Source organism: Pan troglodytes, chromosome 12 (assembly GCF_028858775.2).
Source record: "Pan troglodytes isolate AG18354 chromosome 12, NHGRI_mPanTro3-v2.0_pri, whole genome shotgun sequence".
Classification (NCBI taxonomy): Eukaryota; Metazoa; Chordata; class Mammalia; order Primates; family Hominidae; genus Pan; species Pan troglodytes.
Window position 1 is genome coordinate 44171646 of NC_072410.2, and position 27360 is coordinate 44199005.

Below are 27360 nucleotides of genomic sequence, written 5' to 3' on the forward strand. Positions count from 1 at the left end.
AGGAAAGATGTGGAAGTAATTGCTTTTTTACTGTTCTTATTCTGACTGATATATGTTTATTCAGTGTGATTTCATGCAAAATGAAGATATCATAAAAAGGACTCTCCTGCTCTAACAGTCCCTTTGGAAATCAAGGATTCATAGAAAATATCATTTTTAGACTTAAAGAAAAGATGTCTTGTTTTCAAGTTCCACATTATGCAAAAATCTCTTACTTAGAGTTACAGAATATATGGGAATGCTGCCTTAAAATTCCATCCTGACAAGAACTGCCTGAAAAAAAATTTGTCTGCTGTTCACATAGCCAGTCTCAGTCATGTGCAACTTCACCATGTGTATCTTCACCATGGCTTGGAAGTACTGGTTTCTAGTTAGAACAAAAGAGGAAAGGAATAATGAGACCCAATAACACACACTTCTTTTGCTAGCTCATTGTATTTAAATATGATACTGTGCTGTGCATTTCTCTCTCACTGGTAAGTTCTTAGGCCCCATACAGTCAAATGAGTTCTGTTGTTCTTTGACTTTCTGATTTTTGCAATAATATCTGTGATTACTTCTCATCTGTTCCACTGGGCAATACTCACATCTCTCATTCATGTAAGCAATGGAGATAGGAGTGACTCTGGCTGCTCTGTTGAATCAGGAAAGGATAGAGATGATTTAGTGTCACTTTTATTTTACCAAGAGACAGAAAATAACAACTTACTTAAAGGCAAATGACTAGCTGGTGGGCAAGCCAGAGGTGCTAGGATTTCAGTTAGGAACACTGCCACCATTTTGATATGTCAAAAATGGGGGAAGGATTATCATTGTCAGGAGTGGCTGCTCCTGCGGTTATTATTTTAGACTTTTAACTACATTTTATTACCTTATCTCACCCTTCCAGTGTGCCAGATTTGAACTATTACTGATTTTTCATCTCATAAGGCTGAACTCTACATTTCCAGATGAAATGTGACTGTGTACTTCAGCAGTGCCTGGTCCTCATCTATTGGGATGTCCTACAAACCACTATTCCTATCACTGATCGGAGGTTGCTTCCTGTTAACTGCGTCGACCTCCTGGATTGCTTTTATTCACCTCTAACCACTGACCTTTCTCCTTAATTGTCTCACCTCTGTTTTGACTATTATCTCCAAGTTATTGCCACCTTCTAATGTTTCTGACTACATGTTATGATAATAGATTTTTCAGACCCTAGTACCCAAAACACCAATAACTGGGTTTCAACTCATCAAGGTGATGGTCTTGTTTATGCTTATTTTTAATAGAGTAAGTGGACTTGCTTTCATCAGACTAGTACATCTTTCTAATTTCTATAATTTTCATCATGGTAAGCCACATTTTTCTGTTTGGTACCCTCATTTATTTACTTGATAATACAGAGTCAAACCTTTGCCATTCTTTTTAAACATGGGACTAATACAATATGCCATTTAAAATTTTCTCTTTGTATGGTTAGTATATGTCACTCCATTATTCATGTTAGTTGAAAAGTGTAGTGCTATGTTCTGGTAACTCTTATTTGTTATTTGTTATTTGCTTTATACTAATATGTATACAGACTGGATATATACATGAACAAGGGTCAGGGTATAAATAAATTAGAAGTCTGACTCACAACCTGCAGCAATCAGCCAAGAAAGCCAACCTACTATCTGTTGCAACCACTCTAGGAAGTCAAACAATACCCCCTGTAGCTAAGTATAATTAAAATAGCTTGCTTCCAGCAGGAAGTATAACGAGAAATTTTTTTCTGTATTTCTAATGCTCTATTTCTAAAAGTTTGTGATTTATTTTTCCTTGGTAGAGAGGATGGAAAACATACCTCCTAAGAAGAAAATATTCAGACTATTATAACTATATTAATTTTGTATTCTTACACATTGTAAAGACCATGTGATTCCATTTTAAGCAATTGGATCAAAATGACCAGAACTTGATTAATAACTGATGGCTTCCCCATTCTTTGCAGCTGCTTCCCACTTAGGACCAAATGGAGAAAACAAAATAATGCACTCTTAATCGTATATGCTTTCCCACTTCTAGTTAGACCACCTCCAGCATTCCCATGCCAACAGCCTCCGAAAAGGGCATACCTAAAACCTTCTGGTTTTTCTATTACAAAGCTTTCCCAACCCTCAGTCTGCCTAAGTCTCTGTAAAATGCAAGTGATGATAACTGTTTCTCTTGCTATAGTAAACTCCAAAAAAAAAAAAAAAAAAACTGCCTTTGCTTGTTCTCATTTGGGTGGTCTTCATCTATTTCCACAGTTAAAGCCATATTGTGACACATTTAAGACAAGAAAAGGGTTAAGGGTAGTCTTTCTCTGATAGATCCGATGATGATGCTCCTTGGAGATGCCTTGAAAACCCAGGAAGCTCCCTTTGACTGGAATCACCATCATGGGTAGTGAATTGGTTACATAAGAACTGCTTGATATACAGGTTTCCTCAGTCACCGCTGATGTCTTACAATCTCTTTGAGCCTAATTTGCCTAATCCGAAAACAGGAAGATAAAGAAATCTATCTCATGAGTCAGTTGATTGGAATAAATAAAGAAATGAATACAAAGTAACTACGATGGTGTTTCTAAATGCTCCTTTCTTTTATCCTTTAAGGGCATCTAACATTCATTATCAAAGGAAAGTTGTGATGGACTGTCATTTCCCCAGAGGTCATTTTTCTGGTTGAGGATGAGGTATGTATATTAATTCTTGCTCTCTTTTATTCTTAATATATTAGTTAATTAATTTAATTTAATTTCAGTGAATGCTTATTATATACAAGATTCTTACTTAGATACTGGGGCCGTGGAAGAAGACAAGCATGGGTCCTGCCATCTTACAATGCAAATTTAGGAAAACAAGTGATACACACAAAGTGATATGAACAGATAGAAGGGGAAATTCAAGAAGCTGTAAGACTGTTTAGAAGTAATATTTAGTTCAAAATTGCACACTGATAGCGTATGTCCAAATATGATTGAAATAACCATATTATTGCTGGAAAATAAAAAAAATCATGATCATACAAAGAAGTTTAAGAATTGAATAATTACTAAACAATAGAAAATAGATGGGATGAAAGTGGTAGAATTATCAAAGAAAACAAGCCAAAGAGAATAGATACTAATAGATACTGAGCACCATGTACGATGTATTGTCACTTAATGCTTAATGAAGTAGATATAATTTTTTTAACTTAGTCTTTTAAATAAGTCAACAGTTCCATGATAACATGTCTGAAGTCACACAACAGAAGTCGAGAAGCTGTGCTAGCAAACCAAGTAGCTTGACTCCACAGCCCACGCTCCTAACCAGTGAATTTTGCTGGCTCCTGAGGTAAATGAAAGCAAAAATGTAAACAATTATACTCCATGGAAAAAATGCAGATTTCAAATTCTACAAACAAAAGGAGGAGGAGTTTCTTTCAAGGTTTCTACTTTGGCAATTCAGTAGGTAATTGTGCCAGTTAATAAAATAAAATCTCTGGAAGACATATGTGGATTTTGGTGGGGTGGTTTCTTGGTTTTGTTTTTGTTCTTGATCAGGAAGAGACTCTAGGGTGTTTTGGCCAATGACTGCAAAATTGAAATAATAATAATTTAATAATGTATAGTTTTTATTATAGTAAATATATAATCTTTGAGCTAATTATAATAACTATTGCTGTTGCATTATTTATAATATGGAAAAGCTAAGTGGAGGCTATTTAAGGAAGGGCTTATCGCTATATCTATCTAGAATAGTTTATAAGAAAAGATACAGGTTTAAAAGTAGTATTTATTTTACTAACACTTTAGTGAATAATCAAAATGTTGTTTCTTCTGTAAATTATGTTAGATTCTATTGTATTACCTTTGTGATATACATAGTACCTGGAATACAGTAATTGCACAATAGAACGCTTAAACAATGAATACATTTACTATAATATATATTCATTTAAAGAATATATAAGTAGAGACCAGAAGTCAGATTTTCTAGATTCTGTTGTGTGTGTTCTCTCTGTCTCTTTCCTGAAACAGGAGATTAAATACAGCACTGGTTAAAAAACTCAAAAAAACCAAAAAAACACCTCTACCATCACCAAATGAACCATGTTTCTAAATTATTAGCGCAATATGAGCTGTTTAAACTTTATTTAAGTTACTGAAACTTCGCAGTAATACTTTTTTAAAAATATTGAGTAACTTTTGAAGAATTCAAAGATTTGGGGCTTTGACATCTGAACGTGTGTGTGTGTGTGTGTGAGAGAGAGAGAGAGACACACACACACACACACACAAACACATACTCAAACTTACATCCTCTTGACATTTTCAAATGTCATTTTGATATATTAAATGCTATTATACAATGATAAAAATCTGCTCCCCACCCCCAGGAAATGTACTTCAGGGAGCCTGAATAACATTTTGGCTGAAAATACTCAAGATGAGCCAAGTATAATGAAAATAGCTTGAAACTAGCAGGAAGTGTGACAGAGAATTCCTTTGCTGTGTTTCCAATGCTCTATTTTATTTTAAATTGGCTATTTTTTTCCTTTGGCAGAGAGGATGGAAAACATACCTCTAAGAAGAAAATATTCAGACTGTTATAACTATATTAATTTTGTTTTCTTATACATTGTGAAGACCATGTGATTCAATTTTAAATAACCTGAAGGAAAAAACAAGTTGTATTAAGATTCTCAGTTTCTTGAGCAATGCATTTATATGGTTTGAGCTTTTTGAAATGTTATGTAAGTAATGCTTCAAATCATCTCCCTTTCCCCCCTGCCAGTGTTTTAGAATATCCTAAGTTGATGCTAAAGTATTAAGATATTTAAGAAGTCTTCATTCTTTCCACAAATTTTCACAGGTAATATAATTTTTCCCTGACCCAAATGAAAAGCAAATCAAAAACATGTTCTTTTCATAATATCTTTAGCCAATATCTTTAATTGAGGGAGTAATGAAAATGAAGTAGTGAGAATGAAGTAATACAAGAAAATGACAAATAAGAGTGTTGTCATTCAGGCTTTATCACAAATACAGCCAGTTGTTAAGTCTTTGCCTCCCACTTATGATAGTTCATTACCTGATATGGGTCCCAGTGTAGGTAGAGGTAATTTTTAAGACAACTACAGTTAAAGAGAATATTAAAGGGGTCTAAATGTTGTCAGTGTAGCTACATTTCACTTGAAGTGGTAAATATTCAAATGTCTATCTTCTGTTTGTTGCCATCATCTTTGTTTCCTTTAGACTTTTTTAAAATCGAGGTTTCTTTAACTCCACATTGCCAATATTTCTCAATTATCTTTAATTTATCCTGAAGACTTTTTATGGGAGAATTAATATAAAGCCACCATTCGTGTGAGCATTGCTTTTTAAATAAAATACGCATACTATTTCCCAGTAATGTAAAGTTAAATATATTATTTTGGTGATTTAGAAATCTGAAGGAATGAAGCATTCTGGTGAGGTTTAAAAATGAGTCCATTTATAAATTTTCAGTCCTTATTTCTAAAACTCTTTAAGAATACAAGTCATATTTCTTCTATAGTAGATGTGTAATGAATTAAATTCAATCCTTGTAATATTAATTGAAAACCTCTAGAGATTTAAATTGAAAAATATATTCTAACTTTTTACTCTTGATAGATTAGAAATATTTTTAAAAAGTATTGTCAACTAATGTGCATGTGCATCCCTCCTCCAAAAGTTTGCTTTCTTATTTGCATATTTTTCTTAGGCATGAAGTACCAGTGAAGAACTGTCAAATTCTCCTTTGTGAGGTAACAAAGATTTTTGTTAGCTAATGCATCACAATTGTTCTTTCAGGAGAACATTTCATAGCACATAGCAGCATATTTTATAATTCAATGACAATTGATAAGCATTGCATTGGGAAAAGCCACCCAAAGGCTTAGTGTTGGAATTAGAGTGCCTAGATAAAGATAAAAATAAATTGGAAATTTGAGATTTTTCTGTGGGCAAATAAATAAAATATGTTATCATTAAAGGTAAAGTAACTAAAGTTTATACCCTACAGAGAAAACATTGCTTTGATTTGAAATTGGAAAAGAAACAAAAATGTAATGCTAACCATACTTTTGGGCTATCAAGGACCATTAAAGCTATCAGTGACAAAACTATGTAAATGCAAACATTGAGGTCTTTAGTAGCCACATCCCATCAACTGCCAAATTTGGTTTAATTTGATAGGTATGAAGTCACACAGGGATGTCAATTACCAGTCACCATCCGTCTGACTTACTTTCTGGAAAATGGAAATCTGTGTATATCGTATAAGCCCAATTATAGAGAAGTTTCCTAATAAACCCACAGTAAAGAAAAAAATGACTGAATTAATATATATGTGAATAAAAATAGTGAAGACTTCCATTCAATGAAGCAGAGCACTGAAAACCTTAACTAGCAGGGCCTCAGTATACTTATTCTTTCACTGCTTTTCTTACAAATGCAGATCAATACAAGGAAAAGGAATATATTCAGTTCTTACCAAAAACGCACGCGCGCACGCACACACACGAGAAAACAAAAACAACAACAAAAAAAGAACAAAACAGCAGCAACAAAAGGTACCATGTTACATAAACCAATTTGGAAATAGGCACTTTAAATTTTATTTTATTTTAATGCCACAGTATCTTCAGTTAAGCTGATCAAATAAAAAATGGAGTTAAACACAGTTGGTTTATACTGTGTTAAAATATTCCTCTAATTGGAAAGAAATACATACTCATAGAGAAAATATTTGAGTTTGATATCTGTCTTTTTAGTCATTTTTCTCCCATTTGGTGTATATAATTGGATATATATTATGATCATTTCCCTAAAGGTTAAAAGTTTATATCTAATATATTATATATTTTTGCCAATATGATTTTTAGTGATCACATAATACAGATTTGTCTAAAAATACTTCAGAAAATTTCCCATTTCCCATTAACTTATAATATCTTTCTGTAATGTTAACATATAACCATAAAAATACATCAAATCTAAGAAATTAACATTATGAAACTAATAAGTAAACTAGACTTTCTTTGAATTTTACAGTTTTTTCCATTAATATCATTCTTCTGTTTCAGGATTCAATTCGGTATTTCACATTGCATTTACTTCTATGCCTCCTTAGTCTCCTTCTACCTGTGACAGCTTCTCAGTTTTCCCTTTTATGATTTAGACACTTTTGAAAAATTGGTAAATTACTTTGTTTAATGCCCCTTAATTTGGGTTTGCTACCAGTTTGATGTTTTCTAATGATAAAATTGTGTTACACATTTTTCTTGAGAATACCACAGAAGTGATATTTTCTTTTTGGTGAGTCATATTAGGGGTTAAAAACATTAATATGCCTTATTACTGATGTTAATCTGAATCACTGGTTTAAGGGATAACTGCCAGGTCTCTCCACCATAAGGTTTCTATTTTACTTGAGGATGATGCAAATATGCTGTGCTTTCACTGTAGTATCTACTATCAAACCTTGCTTGCAAAAATTATTACTGTGGTATTTTAAGGAGATTCTCTATTTCTGTCATTTTTGTGCATTTATTAATCACTTATGGTTAGCGCTTTTTGAGACTCTATTTTAAAAAAATCTGCCTTTCCCGAGCTCATGAATGAATTATCCTCTGTCATCTTCAATGAACTTTACTGTCTAATTATCTATACTCAGACCTATGTTTAAATGTATAATTAATTTTTGTGCATGGGATGAGATATGGGTGAAAATAACTTTTTGTATGTAAATCCAATTTACCCAACACTATTGATTAGGAAGCTTATTATTTCCCTATTGTATTGCAGTGGCACCTTTGTCATAAAATAACTTTGAATGTATGTGTAGGCCTATTTATGAACTCTACTCTGTTCCCTTTATAAATGTGTTTATCCTTAACCTATACCCTACTGTCTTAAATACTGCCTACTGTCTTCATTACTGTGGCTTTATACAAATTCATGATATTTTGTATTGTAAGTTCTCCAATATTGTTCTTTTCCAGATATGTCTTGGGTATTTTAGATGTGATGCATTCCCACGTCTACTTGAGAAGCAACTTCCCAATTACTAATAAAACTTGCAGGGATATTGATTGGGATTTTGAGGAATTTATGTATCTTCTTTACAATATTGAATTCTTCAATACATAATCATGTTACAAACTTCCATTTACTGAAGATATCTTCACATTTTCTCAGTAGTGACAAATCTTCCAGTGCTGAGGTATTTTATGTCTTTCATATTGATGATTTTTTTTGCTGTTGCAAATGGTATCATATTTATAATTTCATATTCTAACAGCTTGTTGGTGTTATACAGAAATAATTTGTCCTTTTATTGTATATTGGCCTTAAATCTTGCAACCTTCCTAACTCAATTTTTATAGTTTCCTTGTAGATCCTTCTGCAGTTTCTTCAATTTTATTTTCCCTATATAAAAATTATTTTATACAGAGAAGTTGTATATTGTCCCTGTATATTTTCTTGTATGTTTTATTTTTTTCTTTCATTATTGCTTTGGTAGTAATTTCAGTAAAATATAACTAGAAATAGTGATACAGGATTTCTTTACCTCATTCCAAATTTCAGAGGGAAGTTTTCACTTTTTCTGTAAATGATATTTGCTGCAACCATTTGGTTATTGTTGCATAACTTCTTCAGCATAATAATGTTCCTGTTTTTTAGCTGGCTGAGAGAGTTTGATTTTTATATAAATAGGTGTTAAATTTTATAAGAGCTTAGTCTGAATCCATTGAAGTATATAAAGTTTTTCTTTTTTTGTAAATTTGGAAAATTACATTGGCTGTTTTTTAAATGTTAAATAACCTTTGTAGTCCAAGATTAAACCCAGTTTTGTCATGATGGATACATTGCTTTGTCATATATATTTTTTATTTGCCAATTTTGCACTTATATTTTGCAACTATGCTGATAAGAGGTATTGTCTGCACTTCTTTTTTCCTTTTAATGTCTCTGCAAGCTTTCAATTATCATGGTTTTGCTTACTTCATAGAATTAGTTGATAAATGTTTCTTCTTTTTCCATTCTTTGGAACATGTGTATAAAGTTGATATTATTTCTTTCTTAAATGTTTGAGAAAATTTGCCAGTCAAGGTTATTTAATTTGGAGATTTATTTATGGGAAGGTTTTTAGTTATAGATTCAGTTATTTTAATTAAATATAAAACTATTAAGATTTTCCACTTGTTTTGTGTTAATTGGGGTAACTTTAATTATAATATCCTGAAGATCAGTAGTGATTTTGCCTGTATCATTCTTAATATTGGTAAGTTGTACCTTCTTTGTACTTAATTAACTTTTCTAGGGTTTAACCTAATAGTCTTTTCAAAAACTAACATTTAGGTTATGCTAGCTCTCTTTTGTTTCTCTACAGGTTTTAGGGTGGTTTTTTTCTAGATCTGTGAAGAATGATGGTGGTATTTCTATGGGAATTGCATTGAATTTGTAGATCACTTTTAACAATATGGTCATTTTCACAATATTGATTCTACCCATCCATGAGCATGTGATGTGTTTCCATTTGTTTGTGTCATCTATGATTTCTTCCAGTAGTGTTTTGTGGTTTTCCTTGTAGAGCTCTTTTACCTCCTTGGTTAGGTATATTTCTAAGTATTTTAATTTTTTTTTTTTTTTGCAGCTGTTGTAAAAGGAGCTGAGTTCTTGATTTGATTATCAGCTTGGTTGTTGTTAGTATATAGCAGAGCTACTGATTTGTGTGCATTAATTTTGTATCCTGAAACTTTCTGAATTCATTTATCAGTTATAGGAGCATTTTGGAGGAGTCTTTAGGGTTTTCTAGTTATACGATCATATCATCAGCAGTGACAGTTTGACTTCCTCTTTACTGATTTGGATGCCCTTTATTTTTTTCTCTTGTCTGATTGCTTTGGCTAGGACTTCCAGTACTGTGTTGAACAGAAGTGGTGAGAGTGGGAATCCTTGTCTTGTTGCAGTTTTTAGAGGGAAAGGTTTCAACTTTTCCCTGTTCAGTATTATGTTGGCTGTGGGTTTGTCATAGATGGCTTGTATTACATTAAGGTATGTTCCTTGTATGCCGATTTTGCTGAGGATTTTAATTATTAAAGGATGCTGGATTTTGTCAAATGTTTTTTCTGCATCTATTGTGATGATCATGTGATTTTTGTTTTAAATTCTGTTTATATGGTTTATCACATGTATTGACTTGCATATGTTAAACCATCTCTGCATTCCTAGTATGAAGCCCACTTAATCATGGTGGATATATGTTTATGTGTTGTGTGTTTATGTATGTGTGCATATGTGTGTGTATGCATGTGTATATGCATATATGTATATATGTGTATATATATAAAAATACATACCTCTGCTCTTTTACTTTGCTTTGTTTTTAATCAATATTTTTTCTCTTGCTTCAGTTTGGATATATTGTATAGCCTTATCTTTCATGTCACTAAAACTTTTCTCATTAATGTCCACTTGACTAGTAAACACATACTGAGTTCTCAAATTCAGGATTGTATTTCTCTTTCTAGAATGTCATAGAAAAAAAATCCATTTTTCCCAATACTAATTCTATTTCTTTAGTGAAATATTCAACCTCATAATCTATTTGTTGAATACATTAAGTGTTAAATTCTGAAGGCACCTAATGTATTATAACTGACCATCATTACTTAGGGAGTCCATTGATATATGAATAAGTCATGCATTTGCCATTGTTTGGATGATGCGTTTAAGTAATGCATTATTGTTTTTTCTAGAATCAAAGACATTTTTTATTGGAAATTTTTAGTAACTATTTATAAAATTTTAAAGAAAAGTGGAGTATAAAATATTAAAGTAATTTAATAGATTACTAAGTCTGTGAAGGCTGGGGTCCACCTACCTATTTTCCAGTTTATAAAATACTGATTTGTTGAAGTGGAGATAGAGCTAGTGAAAAATATTGAAGTATTAGTTGTTATAGATTGGCCTCATGGGCTTTATATCTTACTCAAGTGATTAAAGCATGTTAATTTCAGATAGTGAAGCTCTCCAAGTCATTTGAAACTGAATGTATTATTGAGTGAGAATAAGTATGACTTGGTCTTTAAAATTAGACAAGCAGCACTGACTTTAAACTCAGACAAAGAATAAAGTACATTTGATTGTAATGGTATAGGTCTATAGCTTGTAAAATAAAAAAAAAGCTCGTTTTTCTCTCTACTGCTACAAAAGATGGTGTTGACTAATTTGACTATATTCCATTTAAAATAAGTCAAAACCTTTTGTTACATGATTAGGCATAGGGGAGACAGTCCCAGGAGGTATGTTAGTGACTTTAAATTTATGCTAAAGTAACTATTATTAGACCCATACTCAAAGGCAGGTTTGAATCTAAGTCGTATTGTGAGGAGAGTATCATAGGCAAACTTCTATTCATAATTCCTCATTGTTATTAGCACCTGTAATTTATATTAAGTTTAGATGTATATGCTCAGTTCTTGTGAAACAATGTAAAGGAAACTAAAAATTGGTGTCCAAACATTAGCAACATACATAGGAAGTTTGAAATGAAGAACAAGGTCTTAGTCTTGGCCTGGCCATATTAGTATTACTTATGCACTTAACAGAGTTTAGCTTCAATAGATAATAGTTACATAAACTGTATACCTATTGTGTATACAAATTTAGACTCTGTATTTAGGCAGCTATATCATCTTTTCTCAAATATGATTTGTTTTCCTGGAGTATTCTTGCTGCTTATCTACACAATTTCTCTGCATTTCTAACTTACCAAATCACCCATTTTCTTTTTTCCCTCCTCTCTCACCATTTTCTTCCCTTCCTCTCAGATAATCTCCTCTGGCAATACGTGCTTATCTAATTATGTTCTTGTTTGAGAAATCCCAGAGGCTAACCTTGAAACAAACCAGACATGGAGCCCCTGTTGAATCCTCCCACTTACAGGGAGTTGGCAACAGTTAGTCTACAACCATTGGGTGGATGTCAAGATATCATCAACCAGACCTCTAGATGGGTGATTGCCCAAGATAGCAATTGGAACAAAGACACACATACCCTGCACCTCGTACCATTCCTGCATGACTCCCATACCAACTTTCTCTTTAAAAACCCTGTGGTGAAATTTAAAATGTAAGATAGTGCTTCATTCTTTTTATTTTCTTTTTAGTTTTTGTGGGTACCTTAGAATGCTAGTTCATCATCTTTCAGTTTTCTTGCTCTCTGAATAAACCTGCTTTTCCTCCCACCAACTCCTCTCTCTCATGTCTGGCTTTTGAGCAGCAAGCAGTTGAGCCTGGGTTTCATTACGATAGGATTAGTAAATTGAGTTGGAGTAACCTACTCTGGAAGTCAGACCTGTTTCAGTCATCAACATGGAAATTGGTTGACCTGTGAGAATTCATTTTATTCACCTTGTTAATGATAAAAAACTAGAGAGATGAATAGTATATATTTCTTCATTTTATCAAAAGAGTATATTACGTTGATATAATTCTTTCAAATCTTATTTGATGTCAACTAGATGCTTTCTATATACTTAACAATGTTTTCCTAAGGTACTTGAAATAAATTACAAGAAAATAAAATTTAAGTGCAATTTCCCATTCCTTTGAAAGGTAACTTTAGAAAATAATCAAGGAACTTAAGATTTGTTTTGTTTTGTTTGTTTTTCCTGTAAGAGAAATGGAGGAAAGATATGGACTGAAGGAAAAGTGATTTTGTCTTTTTGCAAATGTTTCTTTCATTTTGTAGAAAAACATGAATCTTTTATTATCAAAATTTTAAAAGTCAGTTTTTTACTAACACATATAAATTTTTGTATGTATATATTTTCAGTATAGTATTCAAGATACTTGCAATATTCTGGCTACATAATTACAGCTTAACTCTAACTGGAATGTATATTCATCATTTATCAATGTATTGAAGTAGTGCACTATTTTAATGGGCCATTCATTTTTATATTGTGCAATGACAATTTTAAATGCAAATACAAGAGCATTGAATGCATAAGCAGAATGGCCATTACACAATTTGTGTTTCATAGCCTGCACCTGCATATGCATTTTGTCCTTATCAGAACTGTAGAAATATTGAACAAAACTAACTTGACTGTTTTTATTTCATTTCTTTTTAAAAAACTGTTTTACTGAGATATAATTCACATATCATACAATTTACCAATGTAAAGTGTACAATCCAATGGTTTGCAGTTTGTTCACAGAGTTGTGCAACCATCATCACAATCGAATTTAGAACATTTTCATCACCCAAAAGGCAAACTCTATTACCATTATTAGCCATCTCCTGTTTCTCTCCTTCCCTCCCATTGATCACCTCCTCTCCACTTCTCAGCCCTTGATACACACAACACTTTCTACTTAGGCTTGCTGATGAGTAAGGAAGGACTGAAATAAAAAGGAAGCTCTGGTTGGACTAAATTTCCCTTTCATTCATGTTAACATTTTCAGCATAAGTGGTTAGTTAATGCAGAGCATTAACATGAGAAGGAAAGGATATAATAGAGTATTGGTCATTCATTGTTTTAAAGAATGTCATTACCTTATTTCTGTGTTAGAAGACAGTTCTGATTCAAACATAAAAGCATGACATCTCAGTGCTGTCAGCATCTCTGATTACTCATTATAAATATAAAGGACTTACTTTGTACCTGCTTTAAGTCTTCCTGAACTTCCACAGATTATAGTTCTACTGGAACTCTGTAGTCACAGGGCATCACAGGTGCTGTATGAGAAGAGGGGTAAGGAGATGCAGCAGGCATGCATTTTGCACATATCTCTTCTGTTCACATGTATGTTCTACTGTCTTACTGGACTTCACTTATAAAACATAAGTTCAGAATAAAATTATTTAGAATTTCAAGATGATGACAGTACACTGCTAAATCAATATAGGAACCTTCTGAGCAAGGAAACTTGTGCAACTGCATAGGTCACAGTCCTATGAACTTGTCCTGCCTGTATCATATCATCAGTGCAAGTCTCTATTGGTGTGCATAGATCTATAAATAGTCCTATCTATAAATACAACTATTAGGATATACATATATAGATCTATAAATAGTCCTATTTATAGATATTTCTATCTACCTACCTATCTATAAATAAGACTATTTATAGATCTATATATAGTATATATGACTATTTATAGATCTATATATAGATCTATAATTAAGACTATTTATAGATCTATATATAGATCTATAATTAAGACTAGAGATCTATATATAGATCTATAATTAAGACTATAGATCTATATATAGATCTATAATTAAGACTATTTATAGATCTATATATAGATCTATAACTAAGACTATTTATAGATCTATATATAGATCTATAATTAAGACTATTTATAGATCTATATCAACCTATATCTGGCACATATCGATGTGCCAGAGGGACTTCATTCACATGACTCAAGTCTTCTCACCTTTACTAAATTGATTTTTTCTCCAGTATTTGATAACTTAATGAAGAACACCATCCTCACTTCAAGTATTGACTTAGAAATCTGCAGCTAGTCAGCCGGGTGCGGTGGCTCACGCCTGTAATCCCAGCACCTTGGGAGGCCGAGACAGCTGGATCACTTGAGGTCAGGAGTTCAAGACCAGCCTGGCCAATATCGTGAAACCCCGTCTCTACTAAAAATACAAAAATTAGCTGGGCACGGTGGTGCGTGCCTGTAATTCCAGCTACTCGGGAGGCAGAGACAGGAGAACTGCAGGAGAATTGCTTGAAGCCGGTAGGCGGAGGTTGCAGTGAGCCGAGATCATGCCACTGCACTCCAGCCTGGGCGACAGAGCAAGACTCCATCTCAAAAAAAAAAAAAAAATATCTGGAGCTAGTTCAAAATGATCTTTTGACTCCTGCTTCCTCACCACCCACATCTAATCACTTGCCAAGTTCTTTCCATTCTCCCTTTCAAGTATTTCTAAATCTGAAAACTTTGCTCTATCCACTTAGCTCCTGCCTTAGTAATATAAAGACTTCAGTTAAAATCTTTATATTTTGTCAAATAGAAGTTCTGTAAGAGTTGCACTAATTCTTCCCTAAAAAAGACCTCTTACACAATTTCCTTAACCAGTGTTTCTCCCTGCTGGTCTATTTTTCATTAGTAACCAATTTTCTTTCTAGAAATAGTATCATGTCATCTGCTTAAAACTACAATACCTCTCCATTGTATTTAGGAAAACATCCAAACTTCTTCACGTGGCTTCCAAAGTCATTCCGCTCATGCAGATATTTCCAGTTTCATTTCTTACTACTGTTTCTCACTCAAATTCTAAGCTGTAGCTATCCCTACTAATTCTTATTTTTAGAAAATACCATTTTTCTTTCCCTTGTCCTTCTTACACCCCTTTCTCCCTCCCTTTCTTGTTATATCTTTCCATCCTCTCTTCCCTCTTTCTTAAGTATGTACTAAATGCAAACTGTTCTTTTTTACTTGAATGCATTTTTTTCCACTATCTTCACTCCTGACTTCTCTATTCCTTCTTCATGTCTCAGAGATATCTACTTAACTGTTTCTCAAAGATACATTCTTTACCTCTAAATCTGGTACGCTACTTTAGTGCAATACTACTCACTTTATTTACACCATGTTTCATATTGTATTATACTTCTCTTTTTGCCTGGAATCCCAGGAATGCGTTAACTTCTTAAGGAGAGGCTTGACCTGTTGTGCACAACATTGATTGTCCAGCATCTAACACAGTGTCTGACATACTGTAAGTTTTCAATAAAATTATATTAATGAATAACTGTATTGTATGCACTTACTTTTTTTTTTTTTTTTTTTTTTTTTTTTGAGACGGAGGCTTGCTCTGTCGCCCAGGGTGGAGTGCAGTGGCTCCATCTTGGCTCACTGCAAGCTCCGCCTCCTGGGTTCACGCCATTCTCATGCCTCAGCCTCCTGAGTAGCTGGGACTACAGGCGCCCGGCACGATGCCCGGCTAATTTTTTGTATTTTTTTAAGTAAAGACAGGGTTTCACCATGCCAGGATGGTCTCGATCTCCTGACCTCATGATCCGTTCTCCTTGGCCTCCCAAAGTGCTGGGATTACAGGCATGAGCCACCGCGCCCGGCCTACACTTACATTTTTAGTAGAATATCTGCAAATGCTGCTTTAGAGATTACCAACTGGATATAATTTAAAACCAAATGACATTGTACCAATCTGTGCACCATTAGCTCTGTCTTTTATTTTGATTCTGATATACGAGCTTCTTAACAACTCTTTGCTATTTGAAATGTTTTGGTTGTGTTTCTGAAAATATTTGTGGTATTAAACACTCAGAAGGCTATTTTCAAGATAAATTTTTATTACATTAATTTTATTATTGATCAGGTATGTTTGGTGTTTTATCTTGTGATGTAACTTATAAGTAAGTCTACCAATGCCTATTTCTTTTTTTAGAGGGCACTAGAAATAATGTTTTCAAAAATTACAACAACAGTTTACTTCTACATACTGCACTCTATAACAATGTTCATGTTATCAAGGAAAGAGCAAGCACATAAAGTTTTTCAAGATGTATGATGGGAAAATTGGCAGTCAGCTTTGATAATAGGATAATAAAAATTCTTGGCTAAAATCTTTATATTTTTGTAAAATAGAAGTTCTGTAAGAGTTCCAAGTTTCATTTCTATTCAAGTCTGCCATTTTTTCCTAAAATGAAAGATTCCAATTTAATGATTTTTATAAAGTACAATCTGGAGGTGAGAGAATATGCATTTATAAAGTTAAAGAGAGAACTTTTCAAAACTAGTTATGGTTCTTAAACTCAATTTGAATCTTTAACACTTTCTCCTATAGTTAAAGAAAATGAACTTATTTTAGAGTATGTTTAAGATTAATATTATACTTCATCCTCATTTCTTAGAATCTGAAATAATACAGAATTTTATATGTTATTCAATTTAGCTTTATATCAAATAAGATTCCAGACTTCTTATTCCAAGTTTGAAAGCTCATAGGGCAGTCTGTTAAAATTCTATTAACAACTTATATTTTGGCATTTAAAACTGACATAATTTCAACAGCTTGGGATTTTTAATGTTTCCATATGAAATGATATCTAAAAATTTCATATAGTTCAAAATATCGATGATTTCATTGTGCTTGATTAACATTAACATAGTTGCTTTAAGAGGCAAAAAAAATTATTTTCTTTGATTTCATTTTATTAAGACAGATGGGTGGCAAATGGCCATTCAACATGTAATTCTTTTTGTTAACATTTCATCTTTAAGGGTATAATAGATAAAAACGCGGCACACTAAGTTAAGAACTACAGTCCTTTCTCATCTCTCTGATGCTATTATCTCCCTTTCAGCTTTCCTTCATAAGTTCTTTCTGCCTTTGCCCTTTCAAGGAAAGAAAGTCTTTGATTTTCCATAGCATCTTGTCTCTATAGGTAGTATTCATAACCTCTTTGTACCTCACTAAGACTTCCAGTCGTTTCCTTTTCACATAAATGAAAAGGGCTAAACTCTTCTCCTTTAGGAGCCAAAGGCATCCAAACACAATTTTCTGCATCCTCTTTTAGTCCATCCATTATCTAACAATTTCTGGTCTTTTGTTCATAAAGTATATGAGCTCGCATTTATGAAGTTCCTCATTCTGTCTTCATTCCACACTAATTGCTGCTACCATTCTGGGCAATTCAGTCTAGTACCTAAGAACTTAATTGCACATTTCCTTTAATGTCTCAGTTCTGAAGACATATTAATCACCCCTTTCCTTAGCTTTTCTGTGGACAATTTCTTTACCAAGAATTGTAATAACTTAAAATATGAAACCATGGTATACGATACTTTATTCAAAAATTTTTTTATGACTCTTAAGAAGCCCAGCAAATTGCTTTCTCCAACTTTAATTATCAGATAATTGTATACCATACAATTTCATATAGAATATAGTGTCACCACTAAGATCTCTTTAATTCCTTATTCTGAATGTGCAAACCACAATCTGAAACAACACACATTCTTCTCTGCTTTCCCCAATCACAATCATACAGCATGTCAATTATACATTTATTATCTTTTTCTTTGGATGTCATCCTGTCCTGTGTCTAGGTTTTTGGACATTAATTATCACTTTTTTTCTTATGGTCCCCTCTTGTCTCTACTAACTCTCTTCCTTCAACATACACATTGATCAAATAATAATTCTTTCTTGGTTTATTTATTCATCAAATAAAAATTAATTGAGTATCTACTAAATGCTTGTTATTGTTACAGGTGCTTGAGATACAGCAGTGAAAACATCAGACATAAATCTCACGTGAAGATTTCTCACATGAAGTTAGATTTTAGTGGAATCCTGAGTCTCCCTACAGCTAGCACTCTATGTATTAATTGTCTACTGCTGAGTGACAAGTTGCTACAATCAAGGGCTTAAAATAACACATAGTTTCTGCAGGTCTGAAAACTAGGTAGGCTTGACTGGTGTCCTACAAAGACAAAATTGAGGTATTGATGGGACTGGGCTATTATCTGGAGATTTTGTTGAGTAATCTGCCTTCAAACTCATTGGATTGTGTGCTGAATTCAGTTTCTTGCCTCTGTAGGACTGAACTCTCCATTTCCTTGCTTGCTTTCATCTGGGGGCTGTCCATAGCTTCTGCAGTCTACCTGCATTTCTTAGCATGTGTCTCCCACCAGCTTCAAAACCACCAACGGTGGGTAGAATCTCCCTCATGCTTTAAATCTCTGATTAATTTTCTGCTCCCAGCTAGAGAAGGCATTCTGCTCTTAGGGCTCATGTGATTAAATTAATCCACCCAGACAATCTGGCTATTTTAAAGTCAACTGTTCCATATACGATAATCATGAGAGCAATATATCATCATAGTCATAGGTTCTAGATATTAGGGCATGGGATATTGAACTGGATGGGAAGTGTACTTTTAGTATTCTGCCTGTCACACTCCATATTTTTGCTATTTTTTTCTTTCATAATTATGCTTGTTATTATCGTGGTTAAAAATATTATTATTGTAGTTACAAAAATGTAACATGAGATCTCCCATCTTAACAAAATTTTAAGTGTACAGTAGAGTATTCTATACTATTGAGAGACAGGACTAGCTGGATTTCCTAGGCCAACTAAAACTTCCTAAGTCTAGCTGGGGAAGGTGACCACACTCACCTTTAAACACAGGGCTTGTAACTCAGCTCACACCCGACCAATCAGGTAGGAAGGAGAGCTCACTAAAATACCAATTAGGCTAAAAGCAGGAGGTAAGGAAATAATCAAATCATCTATCACCTGAGAGCACAGGGGGAGGCAATGATTGGGATATAAACCTCCGGCATTTGAGCTGGTGGTGGCAACCCCTTTGGGTCCCCTCCCATATTTTGGGAGCTTTGTTTTTACCCTATTAAATCTTGCAACTGCACACTCTTCCGGTCTGTGTTTGTTCCGGCTTGAGCTGAGCTTTCACTTGCTGTCAACCACTGCTGAACGCCGCCATCACAGATCCCCCGTTGACTTCCACCCCTCTGGATCTGGCAGGGTGTCCGCTGCACTTCTGATCCAGCAAGGCGCCCCTTGCTGCTCCCGATTGGGCTAGAGGCTCGCCATTGTTCCAGCGCAGCTAAGTGCCCGGGTTTGTCCTAATCGAGCTGAACACTAGTCGCTGGGTTCCACGGTTCTCTTTGGTCACCCACTGCTTCTAATAGAGCTGTAACACTCACCACACAGCGCAAGGATCCATTCCTTGGAATCCGTGAGGCCAAGAACCCAAGGTGAGAGAAAAAAAGGCTTGCCCCTATCTTGAGAGCGGGGCAAGAACAAAGACCTGCCAGTAACACTATAATCACAACTCTATAAAAGACATCTCTAAACTTTGCCATCCTGACAACTACCATTGTACTTTCTGTTTCAAGAGTCTGACTACTTTAGAAACCTCATATAAATGGGATCATGAAGTATTTGTCCTTTATTAACTAGCTTACTTCACTTAACGTTATGTCCTCAAGGGTAATACAGTTGTGTCATATGACATGATTTCCTTCGTTTTACATTTGAATAATATCTCATTGTCTATATAAATAACATTTTCTTTATTCATTCATCTCTCAAAGGACATTTAGGTGTTTCTACCACTTGGCATTTCTGAGTAATGCTGCTATGAATGTAGGAGTGCAAATATCTCTTTGAGAGCCTGATTTCAATTATTTTGGATAAATACCCAGAAGTGGAATTGCTGGATCACATGGTAATTATATTTTTAATTTTTTGAGAAACCTCCATACTGTTTTCCATAGTAGCTGCTCAATTTTACATTATCACTAACTACACAGGGGGTTTAATTTCCTCACATCCTTGACAATATTTATCCTTTATTTTTTCATAGTAGCCATCCTAACAGGTTTGAGGTGATTATATCACTGTGGTTTCAATTTGCATTTCCTTTTATTCCTAGTTTGTTGAGTGTTTCTTTCTTTTTATCATCAGGAACAGGGTTGAATTTTGTGAAATGCTTTTTGTGCATCTATTGAGGTGATTATGTAATTTTCTCTTTGTTCCTTTGTTCTGTTAAATGTGATGTATTATATTGATTGATCTTTATGTTGAACCATCCTTGTATATCTTAGAAATTAATCCCATTTCATCATGGCGTATGATTCTTTTAACATGCTGTAACATTCAGTTTATTAGTATTTTGTTGAGAAATTTGGAACCTGTATTCATCAGGGATATTGGCCTGGAGTTTTCTTTTCTGGTAGGGTCTTTTTCTGGATTTTTTATCAGGATAAATGCAGGATTATTTTTGGAATGCTAGAAAATCTTTACTATCGGCCTTACTCTGTCTACCCCCATACACAGAGTTCATAAATTCCCTGTCCGGAAATGAGACTAAGTCACACATGACACTAAAAACAACATATAAAAATATAGGTGGTGTTACCTTATTTGTTTTTCAGATTTTTTTTCTGCTCCTAGGGTTCTGCCAGAAATGTCAATCTGCCCACTTTCTGAAAAATTTATCCAATTTGTTAGCATTAAAATTATGCAATGAATACAACAGCAATCAAATACAATACAATTTTTTGGGGGGGTGCTATCACAAAGGGATATCAATGTCAATCTAGAAAAAATTAAAGTTTCAATGAATAAAACAAAGGAAAGAATAATAGTAGGTGTGGACTTATTCATTAGACACTAAAATTTAAAGGTACAGAAGTTAAAATAGGAAAACATTAATAAACAAAATAAGAAATCCAGAAAATTTGAAAATATTTAAAAATATATTTGACATACATGAAAATATAAATATATATTTCACATGTATTTGAAATCTCAGAGTAGAAATGTATAATCCACAACTGTAGTTGGAGGTTTGAAATGCTTCTCTAAATTATCAACACAATAATAAATTTTAAAATCCTCAAGAAGATGGAATAGCTAAGCAGTATCATAAACCGAATGGATATAATTGGCATTTATAGGACACTACCAAATGACAGTAGAATAGACATCATTTTCAAGTTGGCATGAAATCATTCATTAGTATTAATCATCATCTTGTAAAAGATAATGAAACCTTATGTAAAACAATTGAAAGCACACAAGTATGTTCCTTGATCATAATGAAATTAAATCTGCAAATCTGGATCTGCAGATTTAATCTGCAAATTAAATCTGGAAAATCTGCAAATATTTGGAAATCTAAAAATATATTTCAAAGTTATTTAAAAGCTTAAATAGGAAATCTCAATAGATATTAGACAATATTTTGAACTGAATAAAATTTAAAATACAACATTATCAAAAGCAGTGCTTAGAAGGAAGTTTATTGGAATAAATGCTAATATTAGAAAACAAGAAAGTCTCAAATCTAAAATCAAACCTTTTCTAAGGAAACTTGAAAAATTAAAAACAGTAATTCTAAAGAAATCAGAAGAAAAGAAATAAAAATAGGAGCAGAGAGCAATGAAATTAATAGCAGAACACACACACAAAATGAACAAAACTACAAAAAGATGGTTAATGGGAAAAATGACAAAATTGATAAACTTCTAACTAGTCTGATAAAGAATAAAATGACAGAAGACATACATTTTTGTCAATATTAGAAATAAAACAGTGAATACTACTACAGACCATGCAAAGGTTAAAAAATTAATAAGAAGATACTGGAAGAAAACTCTATGAACAAAAATATTTACAACTCAGATGACATGGACCAACTTCATGAAAGGGAAAAGTGTCTTCGTCCCTTCTGTTGCTATCACTGAATTCCTAAGACTAATTAATTTATAAAGAAAATGTTTCTTAGAGTTCTGGAGGCTGAGAAGTCCAAGATTGGGCAGCCACATCTGGTCAGCTTCTGGTGAGGGCCTGGTGCTGCATCATTACCTGACACAGGGCATCACAGGGTGAGAGAGGTGCACTGAGAGCCAAACTGGTTGTTATAAAGGACCTGCTCCCATGGTAACTCATTAATCCACTTATCCATTAATCTATTAATCCATGAATACATGAATCCATTTATGAGGGTAGAATCCTCATGACACAACTTCTTAAATGCCCCATCTCTTAATACTGTTACATTAGAGATTAAGTTTCAACATGAGTTACAGAGGGACAAAACATTCAAATCATACCAGAAAGCTATCAAAATTTACTCAAAAGTAAGTTAACTTATTAAGAAACTTAAAATAATGGTTAAAATGGTATGGGAAAGGACATTTTATGCACAAGTCATGTCACTGGGAAGTAACATCAAGCATTTAAAGAAAAAAGTCAATTCCAAAAAAGTTAAAAAATGAACAGGAAGAAGACCCTTTCCAATTTCTTTTATGAGTCAAGAATAGCTGTGATATCAAAACCAGATGGAAGATAGTACAAGAAAATGAAGATACAAACAGACAAATTTTCATCATGAACATAGATCTGAAAATCCTCAAAAAATATTAGCAAACTGAATACAACAATATATAAAAAGAATATTATACCATAACCAAGTAGGTTTTATTGTAGCAATAATAACTGGTTCAGTATTCAAAAAATCTATCAATGTAATACATTATATCATCAGTATAAAACAAATAAAAATGTGATTATATTAGTTGATAGAGAAATAGCATTTGAGAAAATTTAACATCTGTTCATGCTAAAAGCTGCCAGTAAACTTGGAACATAATAGAATGTTTACAAAATTTACTTAACCTACCTAACCTCATATTTAATAATGAAGTACTGAAAGTTTTCTCTTAAGATCAGAAAAAAAAAAAAAACCATGAATGTCTACTCTCATCATTGATATTAAGCATTATACTGGAAATCCTAGCTGGCATAATAAGGCAAGAAAAATAAGTAAAATGGCACATATATTTGAGATGAATTTCCAAGGTGTTCCTCGTGCTTCTTGTATTTGGATGTCTAGGTCTCTAGCAAGGCTGGGGAAGTTTTCCTTGATTATTCCCCAAATATGTTTTCCAAAATTTTAGATTTCTCTTCTTCCTCAGGAACACTTTAGGTCCCTAGTTTTGGTTGTTTAACATAATCCCAGGCTCTTTGAAAGCTTTGTTCATATTTTCTTATTCTTTTTTCTTTGTTGATGTTGGATTGGGCTAATTTGAAGACATTGTCTTCGAGCTCTGAATTTCTCTCTTCTACTTGTTCAATTCTATTGCTAAGACCTAACAGAACATTTTGCACTTCTATAAGTGTATCCCATGTTTCCTGAAGTTTTCATTGTTTTTTTTTTTTATGCTATCTATTTCCTTGAATATTTCTCCCTTCACTTCTTGTTTCGTTTTTTAGATTTCCTTGCACTGGGCTTCGCCTTTCTCTGGTGCCTCCCTGATTAGCTTAATAACTAACCTCTTGAATTCTTCTGCAGGTAAATCAGGGATTTCTTCTTGGTTTGGATCCATTGCTGGTGAGTTAGTGTGATTTGGGGCGGGGGCGGATGTTAAAGAGCCTTGTTTTGTCATTATCAGAGTTGGTTTACTTGTTCCTTCTCATTTGGGTAGGCTCTGTCGAGGGAAGGTCAAGGGGTGAAGGCTGTTCAGATTGTTCCCTTGGCGTAGTACTCTCCCAATTTTCCTATGGATGTGGCTTCCTAAGAGCCAAGACCCAGCAAGTTTACCAGGCTCCAGGACTGGTACTAGGGGTTGTCTGCAAAGAGTTCTGTAATGTGAACTGTCTGTGGGTCTCTCGGCCATGGACACCAGTACCTGTTCCAGTGGAGGTGGCAGGGGAATGGGATGGACTCTGTGACGGTTCTTAGCTTTGGTGGTTTAATGCTCTATTTTTATGCTGGTTGGCCTCCTTACCTGGAGGTGGCGCTTTCCAGAGAGCATCAGCTACGGTAGTCTGGAGAGGAACCTGCAGCGAGCGAGGCCCTAGAATTCCCAAGAGTATATGGCCTTTGTGTTCAGTTACGAGGGTGGGTAGGGAAGGACCATCAGGTGGGGGCGGGGCTAGGCGGGGCTAGGCGTGGCCGACCTCACACTCTCCTTGGGCAGGACCTGCTGCAGCTGCTCTCGGGGTTGGAGGGGAGGTTCCTAGGTCAATGGAGTTGTCTACCTAGGAGGATTATGGCTGCCTCTGCTGAGTCATGCAGATTGTCAGGAAGTGTGAGAAAGCCAGCAGTCACGGGCCTCACCCAGCCACCCTGCAGCCATTAACAGCACTAGTCAGGCAGTGCGCAGAGCTGAGAACTTGCCCCAGGTTACCCGCCTCCCAGCTGCTAAACAAAAGGGAGGCTTTTCAGCTGGTTCAAATTGTTACAAAGTTCAGCTAGAGATTTGCTTTTACCTGAGGCGTTTTCCCCATGCCACTGGCTGCCCTCCCGAAGAATTCCTGTGATGCCAGGCAGGAATGGCCTGGTTGGAGACCAGCTAGCTCCCAGGCCCTTTCCTGCTGCTTCCTCTACCTCTGTATTTCGCTGGGCTCTCTAAATGGATTCAGCTCCAGGTAAGGCCAGAATCTTCTCCTGCAAACTAGACCTTCTGTTTCCCCAGGAGGTGTGTGTGTTGGTTTGGGATGGTTGGGGAGGGCAAAAGCTCTCCCTTTCCCACTTCCGCAGTTTGGGCACTCACAGTATTTGTGGTGTCTTCCGGGTCCTGCAGAAGCAGTCTGCTTCCTTAGAGGGTCTGTAGGTCCTCTTAGGATTCCTGATTTATTCCTGTAATCGTTCTGGAGCTAAAATACACTATGCGAACCCCCGCACACTGCTCTGTCTGTCAGAGTCAGAGCTTCAATCTAGTTCTGCATGCCGTCCGCCATGATGGACCCCAAGTGAATGGCACATATATTTGAAAAAAAAACCACAATGGTTTCTCTTCACTCATGACATGATTATCTATTATAAACTTTCAGTGTTTGTTTTTTTTTCTAAAAAATGTCCTAAAACTAATAAGAGAATAATAAGATCACAAGTTACAAGTTTGGCATACAGGAATCAATTGCATTTCCACATATAATAATTTTGACATAATAAGCAATTAGAAACTAAAATGTCAGTATTATTTAGAATAGCTCTGAAATACAACAAGAATAGTTGTGAAAATATGAAATACAAATCTCACAGAAAATGTACAAGATCTGTCAGTTGAAAACTATGCAATATTGATGAAAGTAATCAAAGACCTAAATAAATGCAGAGACATAACAGGTTCCCAGTTTCGAAGTCTCAGCGTAATAAAGAAGTCTATTCTCCTCAAATCAGTTTATGAACTTAAAGTTAGTCTAATCAAGGTCCCAGTAGGTGGTTTCATTGATATTGACATGGTAAATCAAAAGTTTATATGCAAAAGTAAAGGAACTCCAAAAGATGAACAATTTTGGAAAGAAGAATACAGTTGGAGAAATCACAATACTGGATTTTAAGCCTTACTAAAAACCTGCAGTAAAACAGACAGTGTGAGATAGAATGATAGATCAATGGATTAAAATAGAGATTGCATAAATATACTCAAATGTACTTGTGCTTCTCCTATACTTCCCCCAGTAGAAGTCTACTGTTACTTGTTTTTCAAAAAGCTAGATAGCCTAGTGGTAGGAAGAAATAAGCTGTGATCTCTGTTGTTCTGGTTGAACCTCTGTCTTAGGCATGCACTGTTTTCTTGTGTTTAGGGACTTCTTTAACTCTGCCCCTTCTATGGCTGCAGATACGGGGTCAGTGCATAATCCTGTTCCTCCCACAGGACTACAAATTTCTTTTTCTTGTTCCTTTATCCCTTATTCAATGAGATTTCACCAATGTCCTTATAGGTTTTCCCCTATAGATTGAGGCTTTTGTTTCATGGTGGGGATAGTGAAGAAAATCCAGGCAAAATTTTTTGCTGCTTTTGCATAGGTGTGTTCTTTTTGTCTTCCAGGTCTGTCCTGCTACTTAGAGCTTTTTTTTTTTTTTTGAATAATATTTTCTGTAAGCATCCAATGGAGTTCATGGAGGAAAACAACCTAAAAGAGGTTACATATTGCCCCAGTTTGTTTGCTTGTTTGTTTGTTTGCCTGCATCCTAGGTATTTCATATTTCTGCATCAGCCTGCACTCCATTTTCACTAATTTTTTTCAATTATTCTATATTCCAACTGTTCATACCCGTAACTGGTTGCATTTACTCCAGATGTGCACATCCTCTCTTCTCTCTCCCCATGCAGACACCTCCTTAGGTTTTGGGTTGCTGGTTGTTATGGTACCTCAGCTTCTTTTTGTTAGATTAAAAAAAAGTCATAATTTGAATTTAATCCAGCTCTTTGTCTAGGTCTTCATGGCTGTGAAGATGGGAGTAATGCTTCTTCCAACCTGGGATGGAAGGTAGAATTCCCTTGCAAGTTAAAATTTTAAAAATAATTTACCAATTAATGTTTTTTAAAGTGAATTAGTCTCATTCATCTTATTTTGCCTTATTTTAGAATTTTTTTTTTTAATTGAGACAGAATCTTGCTCTGTTGCCCAGGCTGGAGTGCAGTGGCACCATCTCAGCTCACTGAAACCTCTGCTTCCTGGGTTCAAGCGATTCTCCCACCTTAGTCTCCCAAATAGGTGAGACTACAGGTGTGCACCACCACACCAGGCTAATTTTTGTATTTTTAGTAAAGACAGGGTTTCGCCATGTTGGCCAGGCTAGTCTCGAGCTCCTGACCTCAGGTGATTTGCCCGCCTCGAGAAAAATGTTTTGAGAGAATCATAGGTTCATGTAGAGTTGTAATAAATAATAAGATTCTGCATACCCTTCACCGGGTTTTTTCTGTGGTAATATTTTACATAAGCATAGCAAAATCAGCAAATTAATATGGATAAAAGGCACCAACATTATTTAGAATCCACAGTTTTACAA

General features: G+C 34.5%; 1 long non-coding RNA gene across 1 annotated transcript; it reads right to left on the minus strand.

The window, feature by feature from the left end:
* Window positions 1-419: 419 nt before the first annotated feature.
* LOC107971696 (uncharacterized) lies at window positions 420-21037 on the minus strand. The gene is made up of 4 exons (XR_001714589.3): window positions 20971-21037; window positions 13691-13771; window positions 4578-4667; window positions 420-634 (listed from the first exon to the last, which is right to left on the minus strand). It is a non-coding gene; the product is annotated as an uncharacterized LOC107971696 (long non-coding RNA).
* Window positions 21038-27360: the final 6323 nt, after the last annotated feature.